We start from the raw sequence: 13,171 nt of genomic DNA, 5'->3' as shown, positions 1-13,171 counted from the left end.
CTCCTATAAATATAGATGAATCTTCTTTACTGCTAGGCACTTTTGTACCAATGAACTGACAACAACCAAAGTCAATATTTTAGAATGACATGATAATTCAGGCCACATTCTTAGCCACCCTTTTCTTAGTTGTGAAATTACCCTGTATTCCCCTTTTGAGGTCCAAGATCTCACAACCCCCCTGTTAGGTAACAGGAACTTTGTGTGTGAATGGAAATCAGAGACTTGCGTCCTGCTGTGGCTATGCAGCGGCTTCAGATGAAATCAGGCAGCAACAAGAGGCCTAATAAGGGACTTGCTCTTGCATAGTAAGGTAAAAGGAAGTAGAAGGAAGAGAGTCTGAAGAGCTCTTCCACTAATTGGCTTAATTAATTATGGCTCCATTACCCAGAGGTGCTACTGATCCTAGAAGTTAGAGACTCCTGAAAACTGATATATGCACTGCTAATACTATTGGAGATCCTTCTTCAAGTTTTGTTACAATGATCAGTTTGTGCATGGGTAGTAATATTAGTTCTCTTACTGGGAACTTGAAAAACATGCACGAAAGAGGGCACCGGTCCATGAATCAGACTACTGTGTTGCTTCTGTTGAGCTCAGACTCAGAAGGTTTTAGTCATACAGTAGACTTAGTACTAAGCATTTTATTCTTTTCCTTACTGTGAAGATAATGCTTTTGCATTCATGTTTTATTTAGTCTGTTTTAGCTGTCTGTATGCAAATCAGAAATCAGCCACCTCAAATGCCAGCTCTCATTTCACAGTCTGCTCTCATGTGTGCGTTTATTTGGTCAGTGCTGATATCCCAAATCTTAAGATGAGACTGGTAGGGCTGAGTGAGTTGCACTTCTCATTCAGAGCATTCTTGAAAACTGGGATGGCAGAAAAGAATACCCCAGAGGGTAACAGCTGGTGCTTACACAGAGCAAATATATCTCACTCAAGGGAAATATGAAGACTAAGAGTCACAGAACATTTTTTATACTGACAGTATACATTGCAATTACAGTGATTGAGATTTTAATCTGGCTTCTGATGGAGAGTTCTTTCTAAGTTCACTGGAAATGCTTTGTTTTACTGAGGCCACGTTGATATCTGATTTCAGGCTGGATATTAGGAAAAATGTCTTCTCAGAAAGAGTGGTGAAGCACTGGAAGACACTGCCCAAGGAGGTGTGGAGTCACATCCCTGGAGGTGTTCAAGGAATGTGGAGGTGTGGCACTGAGGGACATGATTCAGTGGGCATGATGGGGATGGGTTGATGGCTGGACAGGATGACTTTAATGGTCTTTTCCAACCTTAATAATCCCATAATACTATAATTCTATGATAATCCAGTTTTCTTCCCTGTATGCAAGTTCATAAATAGAAGAAAGATTTACAGAGATGTGGAAACACAGAGAGACTATCTTGTACACTTTCCAAGAGTTACACTCTTCCAATTACATTCTCCCTGGCCTCTTTCTCATACACACACAGTCTGCTTTGGACATATCCTAATGTTTCCATGAAGCAATTCAAATATCATTAGCAAAACGATCTTTTAAAGCAAAAACGGATATTAACTTGCTTCATATAAGAATATATTATCCTAATAAGCTGGTCTTAACCACGCTGTTAGACATAGCTGCAATACAAGTGATAGAAATCAACCAGTAAAATTATCATTTATTTTTTCTGGCTTCAGGGGAAATTGCTTGTGTGCTTTGGAAATAAAGCCCTCACTGTGTTGAGACATGAAAATAATCCAATCAGAGGAGACCATGGGAGAGCACACTGTGGTTTTATTTAGGCTTACGTCTGTTTAAGCCCTTCTAGATTTTAAGTAAAATGAAAATGTGCCACAGCTTTCTGGTAAAAATAAAATAATAAAACCAGAAAATAAGATGACCATGTGTGAAATCAGGAGGCAGCTGACTGAGTTTTTCTTTGAAGGGTAAATATACCTGTGATGAAAGAAAAAACCTCATCTGTGATTTTCAGCTAAGAAGCATCAGAAATTTCAGGGTTATTAATAATAGTAAAAAACAAGAAAACAAATCTGGTAGCTACCTGAAAAGATAATTAAAACTTTTCTGAAAAAAAGAAAGATATATACAGAGAATCCTTTACATCCTTTAACAAACATGCATATTGAAGTCTGATTTCATCAGGGTGATATAAATGTTAGTATAGAAAAGAAAGTCCCTTTCAGTATCACTGCTCAAGTATTGAAGATCAGTGTGACAAAAATTCATAAAGTAATTACAAAGATACAGAAATAGTATAAAATGGAGAAAGACATGTAATACATTTCTATTGCAAGTGAAATTGTTTTATTAATGGATTTTTAAGAAAAAATCATAAACCTAAAGAGAATACAGAGAATTACATGAAGAAATAGACATGGATATCTCTAATGAAACAAAACTAATTGGTTTATGTTGACGATGAAAAAATTATTTTATTTAAACACTTTGGCCAGTATTTTATTTCTCCAGCAATTATGCTTATTGGGTGGAGGTGGGGGGAAAAAAGAATCAATTCAAAAACTGTAAACTCAGTATATCAAAATAAAGAAAAAGTTCATAAATTAAAAAATAAAAGCTGGTTATAATTTCTTAATTGAAATTAATTATCTTAAATATTCTTCCTCCACCCTTTACTTCCACTGACCATAATTTCCCTCTTTTTGTTGCAGAAGCTGCTCACTGTTTCCTAATTGCTTCAGTGACCTCCAGAAACTGCATTTTTTATGAATTCACTGCTTAGTGAAAATGCACCACACAACTCTAATTATAAAAACATTTATTAGTGTCAGCTACTAATACCACACACATATTAGCATTATTATCTCACCTTAAACAGCAAGGTCTTCAGAACAGAGAACCTTTCTTACTATGTGAAGCTGACCTCCCTAGAACATGTAGTGTAGACCTTGCATGAAGCTGCATAAATGGGAGGAAGATCGTCACATCTGACTTCCTGATAGAATTTTTCCTTCTCAGACTGGAAATCTTTTTGTTATTTACTTCTTTCTGACATAGGCAAGAGGAGAGCTGGGGCTGAGCTTGGCTTTTTATGAAACACACAACGCTTGACTTAATTACCTTTAGGTTTCCTCACTGACTTTCTCCGAGATGTCATTGTGCATCTCCTCTTCACTCCTAAGCATACAAACAATGACTTCTTGCTGTTTAACACCATCAGAACCCCATGAGTAGAATATTTTTGGGTATCACTTTGAAAATAGGCTAAGTAGGATCTGAGAAAAAAAAGGGAGAGAAAGCTCTACCCTACCCTACCCTACCCTACCCTACCCTACCCTACCCTACCCTACCCTACCCTACCCTACCCTACCCTACCCTACCCTACCCTATCCTAAGTTCAGAGGGCCAGTGGTGCAGTGTTTTATATGCTTTAAACAATCCAGCTACAGCTGTGAAACTGGTGATAGAAATGCTTATCAAAGGGCCTTGAAAATGCTTGCGATTTGTACAAGTCTCCCCAAGGAGAGAAGGGGGAGGAAGGAATTCCATGGTAATCCATGTTATAGAAAATGCTCAAATGTATGTAATGCTGATTATTACCACCTGCTCAGCCTCTTCTATGTTACAACCCTCTAGGGAGAGGCGTACTTAAGGGTCTTGTCAAAAAATGTCAACTTTATTTTTTTCACCAGATGCAATAACTTTCCTTGAAGACCGCCTGCTTTGGATCCCATGTGAAAATACCATTAAGCCTTCAGAGAAGGAGCTTGGGGATGGCAATCGATTTGGGACTTGTTTACAGCTGTTGCAGAGCTTTGAAGGGCTCACTGCTCCCCCCACCATTACCGAATAGGCAAGGCAGGGGGAAATACTATCTCTGTCATTCCTTCTTTATTAAATAAAAACCAAATAGGAAGCACTTGACTTAATCGCCTATGATTTCTTTTAATTAGAACCCTGAAGCCATCCTCTTCCCACAGGCTGATGCTGTTAGACAATCTTGAACAATGTGTGCATTACAACACTGGCAATTCAACCACTTCTCAACCACGGTTATGCATCACAAATGGGTTGACAGGGGGCATTAGGAGGTGCCTCCTGTGAGCCAGGAACAAGGACATTATACGTTTGTACATAAAGAAGTCAGACAAGGTTTTTTTCTGGCCTCAGTCAATTGGAAACAAAGACAGTGTGTTACCAGGATTTCCGGCAGCTATAATGAAAGTTCTTTCACCTTTATGCTTTAAAATGATGCCATCAACGATGCTCACAGTGAAAACTATCCTGTTGAATTCCACTGTTTTCCATTTATTTTGCTGTGCAGTTCCTTTTGCCTTCTGTAGTAATCTGAGGCGAGGAAGGACAGAGATGTAGGTTATGTGTATTTAAAGATTTCTAAGTGAAAGCCAAATGCCTAAGAATAGATCAGATGAGAGCATCTTTGGCTTTTGCATGTCTGTTCCTAGCACACTGCATGCTATTGTTGATTCATGCTTCAGACCGGTCCCTTGCAAGGTTTTAGTTCTTTGCCTGGTTAATGTTTAATGTTACATGCATTTGAAATAAGGGTCAAAGTGCGGTCACTGCTAGTAACTAACTGGTTCTTTCTCAGACTTCTGTTAGATTCACAGTGGTAAGCACTGAACAGCCCTTTCCTTTGAGTTTGCAGTTTGAAACTATAAGGAAAAGGTGTAAATAAATGTACCTCCAGGTCCCAGACTCAGATCCTGACACTGATGCTGACTTTCCCTGTGGCTTAAGGCAAATATCCCACTGTCTTAAGCCCATGCATATAAAAATCTATCAGTTTTTGTTTCCTTCCTATTGTATGATGTCTTGCCATCTATATCATGAGCTTCTCAGGTCTCAGATGCAGGGCTTGAAGTTCACTGTGCTCTCTCATGTGCTAACATAGTCAAACAGCAGAAGTAATGACAAGAATTCATTAAGCTTTGAGGATGCTAAACAAGTGGCTCCTTCTGTAAGAAGTCAAGGGACTTTCTAGCTTGCTCTTCATTCTTGTATGCCAATATGATTTCTTTAAACCATGTCAGTGAAGTTATGATATATGTTCTCATCAGATATTGTGGAGGGAAAGCAATTTCTTGGTGAATGTGGTATGTGAAAGGCCTTGATTTAGCCATAATCCAAAGGACACTGAGTTTCCATCATAGTCTTTATGGTAGAAGGTGCAAATGTCTTTTATGGGCTGCTGGCTACTGACCCCAAACCAGCAAAAATATATTCTGTGTAATTTTCTGCTAATTACTGAGTGAAAACCTGGTGAATTTTGGGTGACAGTGAAAATATAAAATGTTTTTAATCAAGCATGTTGTACTTAGTTCTTGGCAGAGTCCACACTCATATCTACAGAACTGCATGTGTGAGCATGCTCTGGAGTTGATTCCTTATGAAATGTTTGAGAGAATAATTTATGCAGTGCATAAATCTGTTAGTGCTTTGTAACCCTGCGCTGTTAGTTCAAGTGTCATTGTCATTTGAAGAGGAGGTATTTCTTTTTTTCTCAAGCATCATATAACAATGAGTCTTCTACAGGTGTTTCATTTATTTCCAACTAATTGTCTGTGGTTTTACCAGTACTTTATAGACAAGAAAGAACATAAGAACGAAGATCATACTGCCTTTGTATTTTCCTTCTCAAATAACTGATGACTTTTATGCCACTAGATAACAAACAGAAAGCTGATTTTCCTGGATTCAGCGTACAGATCAAGACTGCTTTGAACACTGGGTTGACTGTCAGGAAATGGCTGTGTACTCTGAAAAATGAAAGAGTCTGTATTTTTGAGTGGTTTGAAAGGAGTGAGGGGGCTTTAATTCATTCCCTCCCATGGGCATTTCTGTGACTATCCCAAATGGCTTACGGCTAAATTTCTGTGGGAATTATTGGAATTCTCTGTGGATCTGGTGCCAGACTGAGTAAATTTGCTCCCTTTGACAATACAAGGAAAGGTTCAGAGATTTTCAGCTGTGAATCCATCAGAAAAGGATTTTATAGTTTTGAGACAAATAGCAGAAAACCAGACATCACTTGGAAAAAAACAATGAGATACATTCAAACTATTGGAGTGTAAAAGTCCCAGACGCTCAAGTCCAAGAACCATTTCACTCATTGCTGAAACTGGAGACCATTACATATAGGAAAGTTAACTTGGCAGAAAAGTGGTCCTGTGGATATGGCATGATAGGAAATAAGTATTTGTAGTGTATGAACTCTTTGTTGGTGATCCAGGATACTTTCAGTTTTAGTCCATATTTACCAAAATGAAGACTTTCATTATCTATATAATTTCATTTTATTCACTGTAAAGGGGCTGGGGAATGGTCTTGTGGCTAAAGCACAGACCTGGGAGAGAAGAGATCAGGGCTTAAGCCAGACCACAATTGAAAACTTCAGGAAATAATCCTGAGTACTTACATCAGGCACCCAGAAACAGAGGTATCCCAAGTTTTAACTATCTCCTTCCTAACTTCTGACTTAACTTCTCAATACTTCTGATTTAGCCTACACCAAATAAATAGGTTTAATGATAAAGAGAAGAATTTACTTCCTTTATATAAGAAATTGCTTGACTGTAGAAATAATACTCTCAGCGTTCTACCTCTTAGTAATACTAAGTGATTTGCTACTTATTTGTTATGCATTACATGTGTAAGGTCTCCTGAGACGCGAAGAGAACATCTTAACAAAATGCATATTTTCACAATAGATAATTATACAGAAACATTTTGCAAGAGTGTTTTCTTCAAATTTCAGTGTTTTGAATGTTTCAGCTGACACAAAAACCTTCAGAATTTCATGTTAGGTTTAAGCTTATTAAGGTAACTTGGCCTTGCTGTTTTAATGGTTTGGCTTCTGCCACACTGCCTATGTTGAATGCTGAACAGAATTGATGGGGGGTATTCTTACTAATTGCCACTCGTGAAAAGATAATTATATTCTCTCTCTGTGACAATGTGCTGTGGCATTTGGGACCAGCTAAGCGTGACCTACCTGACCTTTCTTGTTGTTAGTTTTGGAGTGAGTGGTATGTAAAAACAAAGGCTAGTTGATAATATGAAAAGTGATTGCAGGTTGTCAGTCTTCCATAATTCATTTTCAGGAAAAACATTTAAAGATCATTTAAGAAATAAAAGATGTATATGCTACTGGGAATGACTGGGAGATATTAGCACTGAAAACAGCTCTGTTTTATTTTGTGGTGCAGTTCTAGTGTCTTTCTCAAATCCCAATACATTTTATTTATTAACAGTTGTTGCACAAAAGTTTTATCAGCAAAATGCTACCAAAAGTTTTATCAGCAAAAATTTGCTGCCAAACTTCACTGCAGCCTGGCAAACATGGACTCTGTGAAGGTGAAAAAAACATGTTTTATGGAACAGTTGCCTGGTGAAAAATGACACTTCATTAAAGCTAAAAAGTCCCATCAATTCTGAAGGCCGTTTTTCTCAGGCCGAGTATGACTGCACGATTACATGGACTGATTCAGAGTTACAGGCCCTCATAGGGAACACAAGTCACTCCAGTTCAAGTCTCCACTTGCAGTTTGAAGCGTCTGTGAACCTGGTCTCTTACATCTCATGCAAAGACCTATGACTAAGTCTTCCTAGACCTTCCATCCCATTTGCTTTTGATGAGAAATTCTGAAAAGATTCACTTTCCCTTTTAGTAGGAATGAAATCACATTTGAAGATTCAATTTTTTTTATTTAGTTTTTTATTAGTTATATAAAACTGTAATGCTATTTTTTATCTTCTCTCCTTTGAGCATTCATGTTCAGCTTTGAGGTACCCTGTCCCTTCTGCAACCTTGATCGTGATGACTGAAGTCAAAAGGTCTGAAGGACCATACAGAATGGAATATTTTTAAACTGCTCCATTTTTAAACTGGGGAGACCCCAACTTTCCCCTCCTTATCCTTGTTGATGTTGTGTTTCTTATGTGTCTGTTTGGCTGTTTGTTTCTGTTTATTTGTTTGTTTTAATTTTTGAGGCTTACTAGCATAGAACAACCCACTAAAGTGTGAGTACAATCTCCTCTGATATCTACCATGCTATCACTATAACGCAAATAGGAAACAAGTTGCAGGAATTAGAGAACTGCAGGGGGGACACATAAACAAACAAGTTAATTAGATGATGAGATATTTGTTATACCTTCACAATCCCTTTTTAATGTGCTGTAGTAGAAAAGGAGATAAAGTCATTCATCCACTGGATATTTTTTGGTATAGATTTTGGCACCTTTTTAGTGCCTTACAAGTTTACGGTCCATTTACTTTTGATTGCTTTCTGCACTGTTCTACTTGTTGCTCTGTTGTGTTGTTTTTAGACTTCACTCTTCACCCTTCAGCATATTTACTGCAGTTAAGTTTTTTTTCATAAAGTTACCATTTCTTTAAGTATCATGGCAGTTCTTGCTGTCAATTAACATGTGCACATTCTGTATCTTTCCTAAATTAAAGTGAAAATTCCCAAAACTCTGCATTGATGAATACTTAACATTGTGAATGCTATATGTAGAGAACAGCAAATATTTTTGGACTGACAATTTTTAGACAGAATCCTGACATCTGTGCCAGTATAATTAGGCAGTTCTAGATTTCATCCCTTCATAAACCCTGAAATTCCTAAAAACCAAGCTAGCCAAGGACGTGAGTCAGCAAGTTCTACATTCACTCCAGTCTTATTGCTGTTTCTAGAGCAATGACTATTTCCAGCTGTGCATTGCTTGCCTCTGAGTTAAATGTGGGTGGCAGCATGTAACATTGCTGACTGTTTTATGAGCCCAAGCCAATGCTGAAAGAAACCACTTCAAACAATGCTACCACAACAACTAAGTGATATCAGATGGACACTGATTCAAATTTGGTCTGTTTCGAAACAGTTCCCAAAAATGCAATTCTTTTCCAGATCTCAGTGTGGTGTTCCTTTGTACAGACAATTGGGTAATTATGGGGGACGTATCTTCATAGCTGTATCCAAACGAAAGCTTTTCTTGCCTTTATTTTGACAGAACAAGGATCTGTGAGGAGCACAAGCCCTGATCTCATGCATGCTGAATACGATCTGTTTACTCAGAGCCACATGTGAAGAGGGAGTAATGCCTGCTAGGATCCAGCTCTCAAAATGTGTGAACTATGGACAGGATCACCCACTCCTCTATGGATAGTGTTGATCACTGAACACAAAACAATGAGTCAAGTCCTGCCCTATAAGCCAGATGAAATGTTCCCATTTAATAGTAACATTTGAGTAAAATCTTTAACTGTTACCCAGTCAGTTTGCCTTCTCTTCATCTTAAGAAAATGCATATCCTAGAATGCACACCTAAAGTGACACAGAGCTCCAATAAGTGAATGTAGATATACTTTGAAGCCTCCTCAATCCTTCCAAGTCCTCAGGCCATTTCAAAGCATGTTCTGGGAAAGGAATAAGTGCAAGAGTTAGAGCACCTGCCTTGGCACCAGAACAGCAACCTGATTGTCCCTTCCCAAACATACAAAGAAGGAAGCAGTTTGAGTTTAATTACAGCTTTGTGAAGGCATCTCCCTACATGCCTCAACTCACTGTTGCTGTCCAAGGAAGAGACATCAAGAGATTTCTTTTGAGCATTTCTTATCAACTACCTCCTGTCTTCATAAAGTGTCTTGTGTTTGGCACTTACCTCTCTTCAGAACTTGGATGTCTCAACTGAGTTATGCTCTCTCAGCAAACAACTCCAGCTATCATAAAATCTAAATCCCCCTTTCTTATTCCAAATCCCAGGACTGGACAACCTCTGTGTTTTGTATATTAATTAAAGATAGGCAAAGAACTGGGCAAGCTGCGAGCAGAAGAAAATGAATTATACTGAATGACATTCACATACATTATTAATAGTAAAATATGTTGAAAATAAAAACATAGTAACTGAATCAATTGAGATGACTTGAGACCAGGTTCAATGGGGCCCCAGGAAGTATGGTCTAGAATTAGATATGGAGATTGAGGCCTTTGGCAGGGGGGTTGGAACCTGATGATCCTTGAGGTCCCTTCGAACCCAAGCCATTCTATGATTCTATGATTATGATTCTATTACTTATGGAGAGAGTGTTAGGAGGAAGAGCAAAGAGGAGATCATAGATGGGAAAGACTTCGAAGGAGGGAAAACTGGAAAGATAAGCAAACAGAATGAAAAAAAGCAACAAAAGAAATTAGAATCATAAGATAATTCTGAAGCAAAATCAGATTGAAGAAATGCCACAATAAAGCCTGAGCTGTTTTGAGGTCTGTCCCCTGTTGTAGATACCTGTACATTTAGCTCTGAACTTTCTCAGTAGTTTGATCCCACTTACCTGAACTGGAACACTGGAACACTATACACTACCTCATAGAGATTGACAAAAAAAATGTTGATTGGGACACTGGTGATTGCTCACTTTGGATAGGTCCACATCCTTCTGCTTATATCCCCTTGAACTTTGTAACAATGGCACAATCTCATTCTACCAGCATCTACACAATATCCAAACGTTGTATGAAGCAAATTGATCCAAAAGTTGCATATGCCAACTTTAGCCCTTCCAGCAGGTACCTAATGCATTTCAAAGCATGATGTTTTAGTATGTTTGAATGACTCAGAACATGATGAGTGCTTATATCTCTTTTTTTTTAAATGCTGTGAGAACATAAGCAAAAAGCCAACTTGCTGCTATGCTATGATCCCACATCCCCACTAAATGTGCTGCTGTAATTTATAGCCCTCCTTGTTCGTATCTCCTAGAGTAATCTTAGTACTGCCATCAAAGAAAGTGATATATGTGAATCAATTACCAACTGAGGTTACTAGGATAACAACACCTGAGAAATGCTTTGTCTGAAGCAGGGAAGTGAGTGGCTTGGAACCTGACCAGAGAGAATACAAATAAAAAAAGAAAGAAGAACAAAACCCTCCCCCGTCCCCCCCCCCCAAAAAAAAATAAAAGAGCTGTAAAAGGAAAATAATACAGTCTAACAGACTGAAGTAAAACACATCTTACATCCTTAGTCTTTTCCTGTGAATTTGCACAGTGAACCACCTGGACAGTGATCAGTTTTGTTGCATACTGCCTTGTTGGACCTTAATTCAAGTGTCTGTTTCCTTTCTGTGGCACACGGGGAAGCAAAGGCTTAACCTCAGGTACTCTTAAGCCTCACTGGCTGGTTTCAAAAATTTCACTACTTTCACCCTCTGTAAAAACAAAAGAAGGATTCAATCTCATGCTGCTCATCCTTTTGGTCTCCATTTTAAAATGGAGGAAAAAGCAACACCTGGACAAATACCTATGGCCTCTTTCAGTTTTAATGGTGCAGGCCAAAATTTGCGTCATATCAATGCTGTGTTACATCCAGACACAAGACGCAGAATGACTTTAGCTCCTCAGTACTGAAAGATTTTGGAAAATTCCATACAAATGAGTCCAAGCCATATAAGCTTAGAAGCAATTATGGTGTTTCTTTCCATTTAGCTTTGAATTAAAATTTACTTGAAATAAGAATCAGCTTTTACTCCTTCTCTGTCTTTTTATTTTCATTAAGTTTTGAAGACTTTTTTTTTTTTTTTTCATTTGGGAATTGGAATTTGTTCATTTATGATTTAGTGAGAGGGCTCTGTTACTTAATTTGAATTATTACCGTAAGTAGTAAACTTTTCCAAATCCAGTCCAGATAAATCTCTCTGTATAATCTAGAATAATTGGAAGGCTAACGGAAATAACCCCACTCAGACAGTAACAAAAAGATCTCTGCAACATAGGTGTAAGGTTTTGTCATGATTTTTCTACATACATGATTTAATTGGTCTCTGTTTAAATTAGTCAGTGAAATGGAATTTATGATTTTTATTCTTTTTTATACTTATTTCCTTTAAACACCTATCTGGACTGAATACAAAACTCTCTTTAGAACTGCTGCGGAATAAGTAGTAGCTAATAATGTCCTGTTGAAAGCAAGTTTCTGTTCTCAGCTTGTAAGGGAGGAAATATTTTAACTTCGTTCTCAGGAGTGAAATTCTGCCCCACTGAAGTTTTGCCATTAATTTCAGCTGGGCCAGAATTTCACCCCAGGTCTGCAAAATGAGCTTCCATATGTACAGTAAAATATCTGAATTTTGGCCAGCTTTTCACCTCTCATTGCCAGTAGTATGCATAGAACAAATACATACAGGAAAGAAATCTTTGAGAAAGTCTCAACCTGAAAAAAAAAAATTAAGAAAAAAGGATTTATTGAAATGGAGAGAGATTCTAAGTATAAATACAAAATGAAAGTATTTATAAAGTTGCATGGGGGCAGAGTAGCAGACAAAGGTTCGGGATATCTCCCAGCTTCAGCAGTAATGTAAGTAGTAACTTTGGACAAAACTGTGCAGGTTTCTTCCTGTATAAGTGTGGGAATAAATCATACAGAGTTCATACAGAGAATATAGATGAATACACTATATAGTTTTGTCTTTTTTTTTTTTTTTTCTAGTAAATACTGTACATTCATAGTTCATTTTGACATTTTGCAATATGCAATTTAAGGAGTTGTCTTTACCATTTATGTAGTTTAAAACACATCGATTGGGCGTCTTTGTGATGCTACATCTGGGAGTGAATTCTGCACACTAGTCTATCCAAAGCAACATTGAGAGAACCATTCTACAAAACAAAACCATCCTTTCTGGAATGAAAGTTGTAGGGCACATGCCTGCACCCCATGATGTTGTGAAGAATCATTAAGTAAGGATGGCTCCAACCCCAACAGCTCTTATCTGATTTTGTTTTCAGTAGAAATTTCTCAACAACTAGAAATATCGACTACAGTTTATGAGAAGTATCATAGATACTTAAAAAGAGATTGCCCTGCTTTTTTGTCTGAAAAAAAAGGTAACTATTTATAGTTACTGTAGTTTCTGAAATGAGACCTTTTAGAAAAGCTTGATAACATTTGTTGTTGTGTAATTACATTTCTTTAGGATCTGACTTTGCTCACGTGATGGAATTTTATTACTTAAAATGACGTCTTACTACAACATCTGTGTAGGAATGAAGTACATGAATTGTTTTCCCAAGAGAAATGAATTAACAGTTTACAGCCAAGAAGTACCATGAGAATATTTACCTAGAATTCCTACGCATTACAGGCCTTTAATTACCACCTACTTACTCTTACATAAAATTTA

At 37.6% G+C, this 13,171-nt stretch overlaps 1 long non-coding RNA gene across 1 annotated transcript; it reads left to right on the top strand.

Annotated features, from left to right (window-relative positions):
• The first annotated feature begins 211 nt into the window (after positions 1-211).
• LOC149918723 (uncharacterized) lies at positions 212-3,876 on the top strand. Its single transcript, XR_016465664.1, has 3 exons — positions 212-313; positions 1,105-1,212; positions 2,680-3,876. It is a non-coding gene; the product is annotated as an uncharacterized LOC149918723 (long non-coding RNA).
• Positions 3,877-13,171: the final 9,295 nt, after the last annotated feature.

Source organism: Phasianus colchicus, chromosome 3 (assembly GCF_987193195.1).
Source record: "Phasianus colchicus chromosome 3, bPhaCol1.hap1.1, whole genome shotgun sequence".
NCBI lineage: Eukaryota > Metazoa > Chordata > Aves > Galliformes > Phasianidae > Phasianus > Phasianus colchicus.
This window is presented reverse-complemented; position numbering and strand designations above follow the sequence as displayed.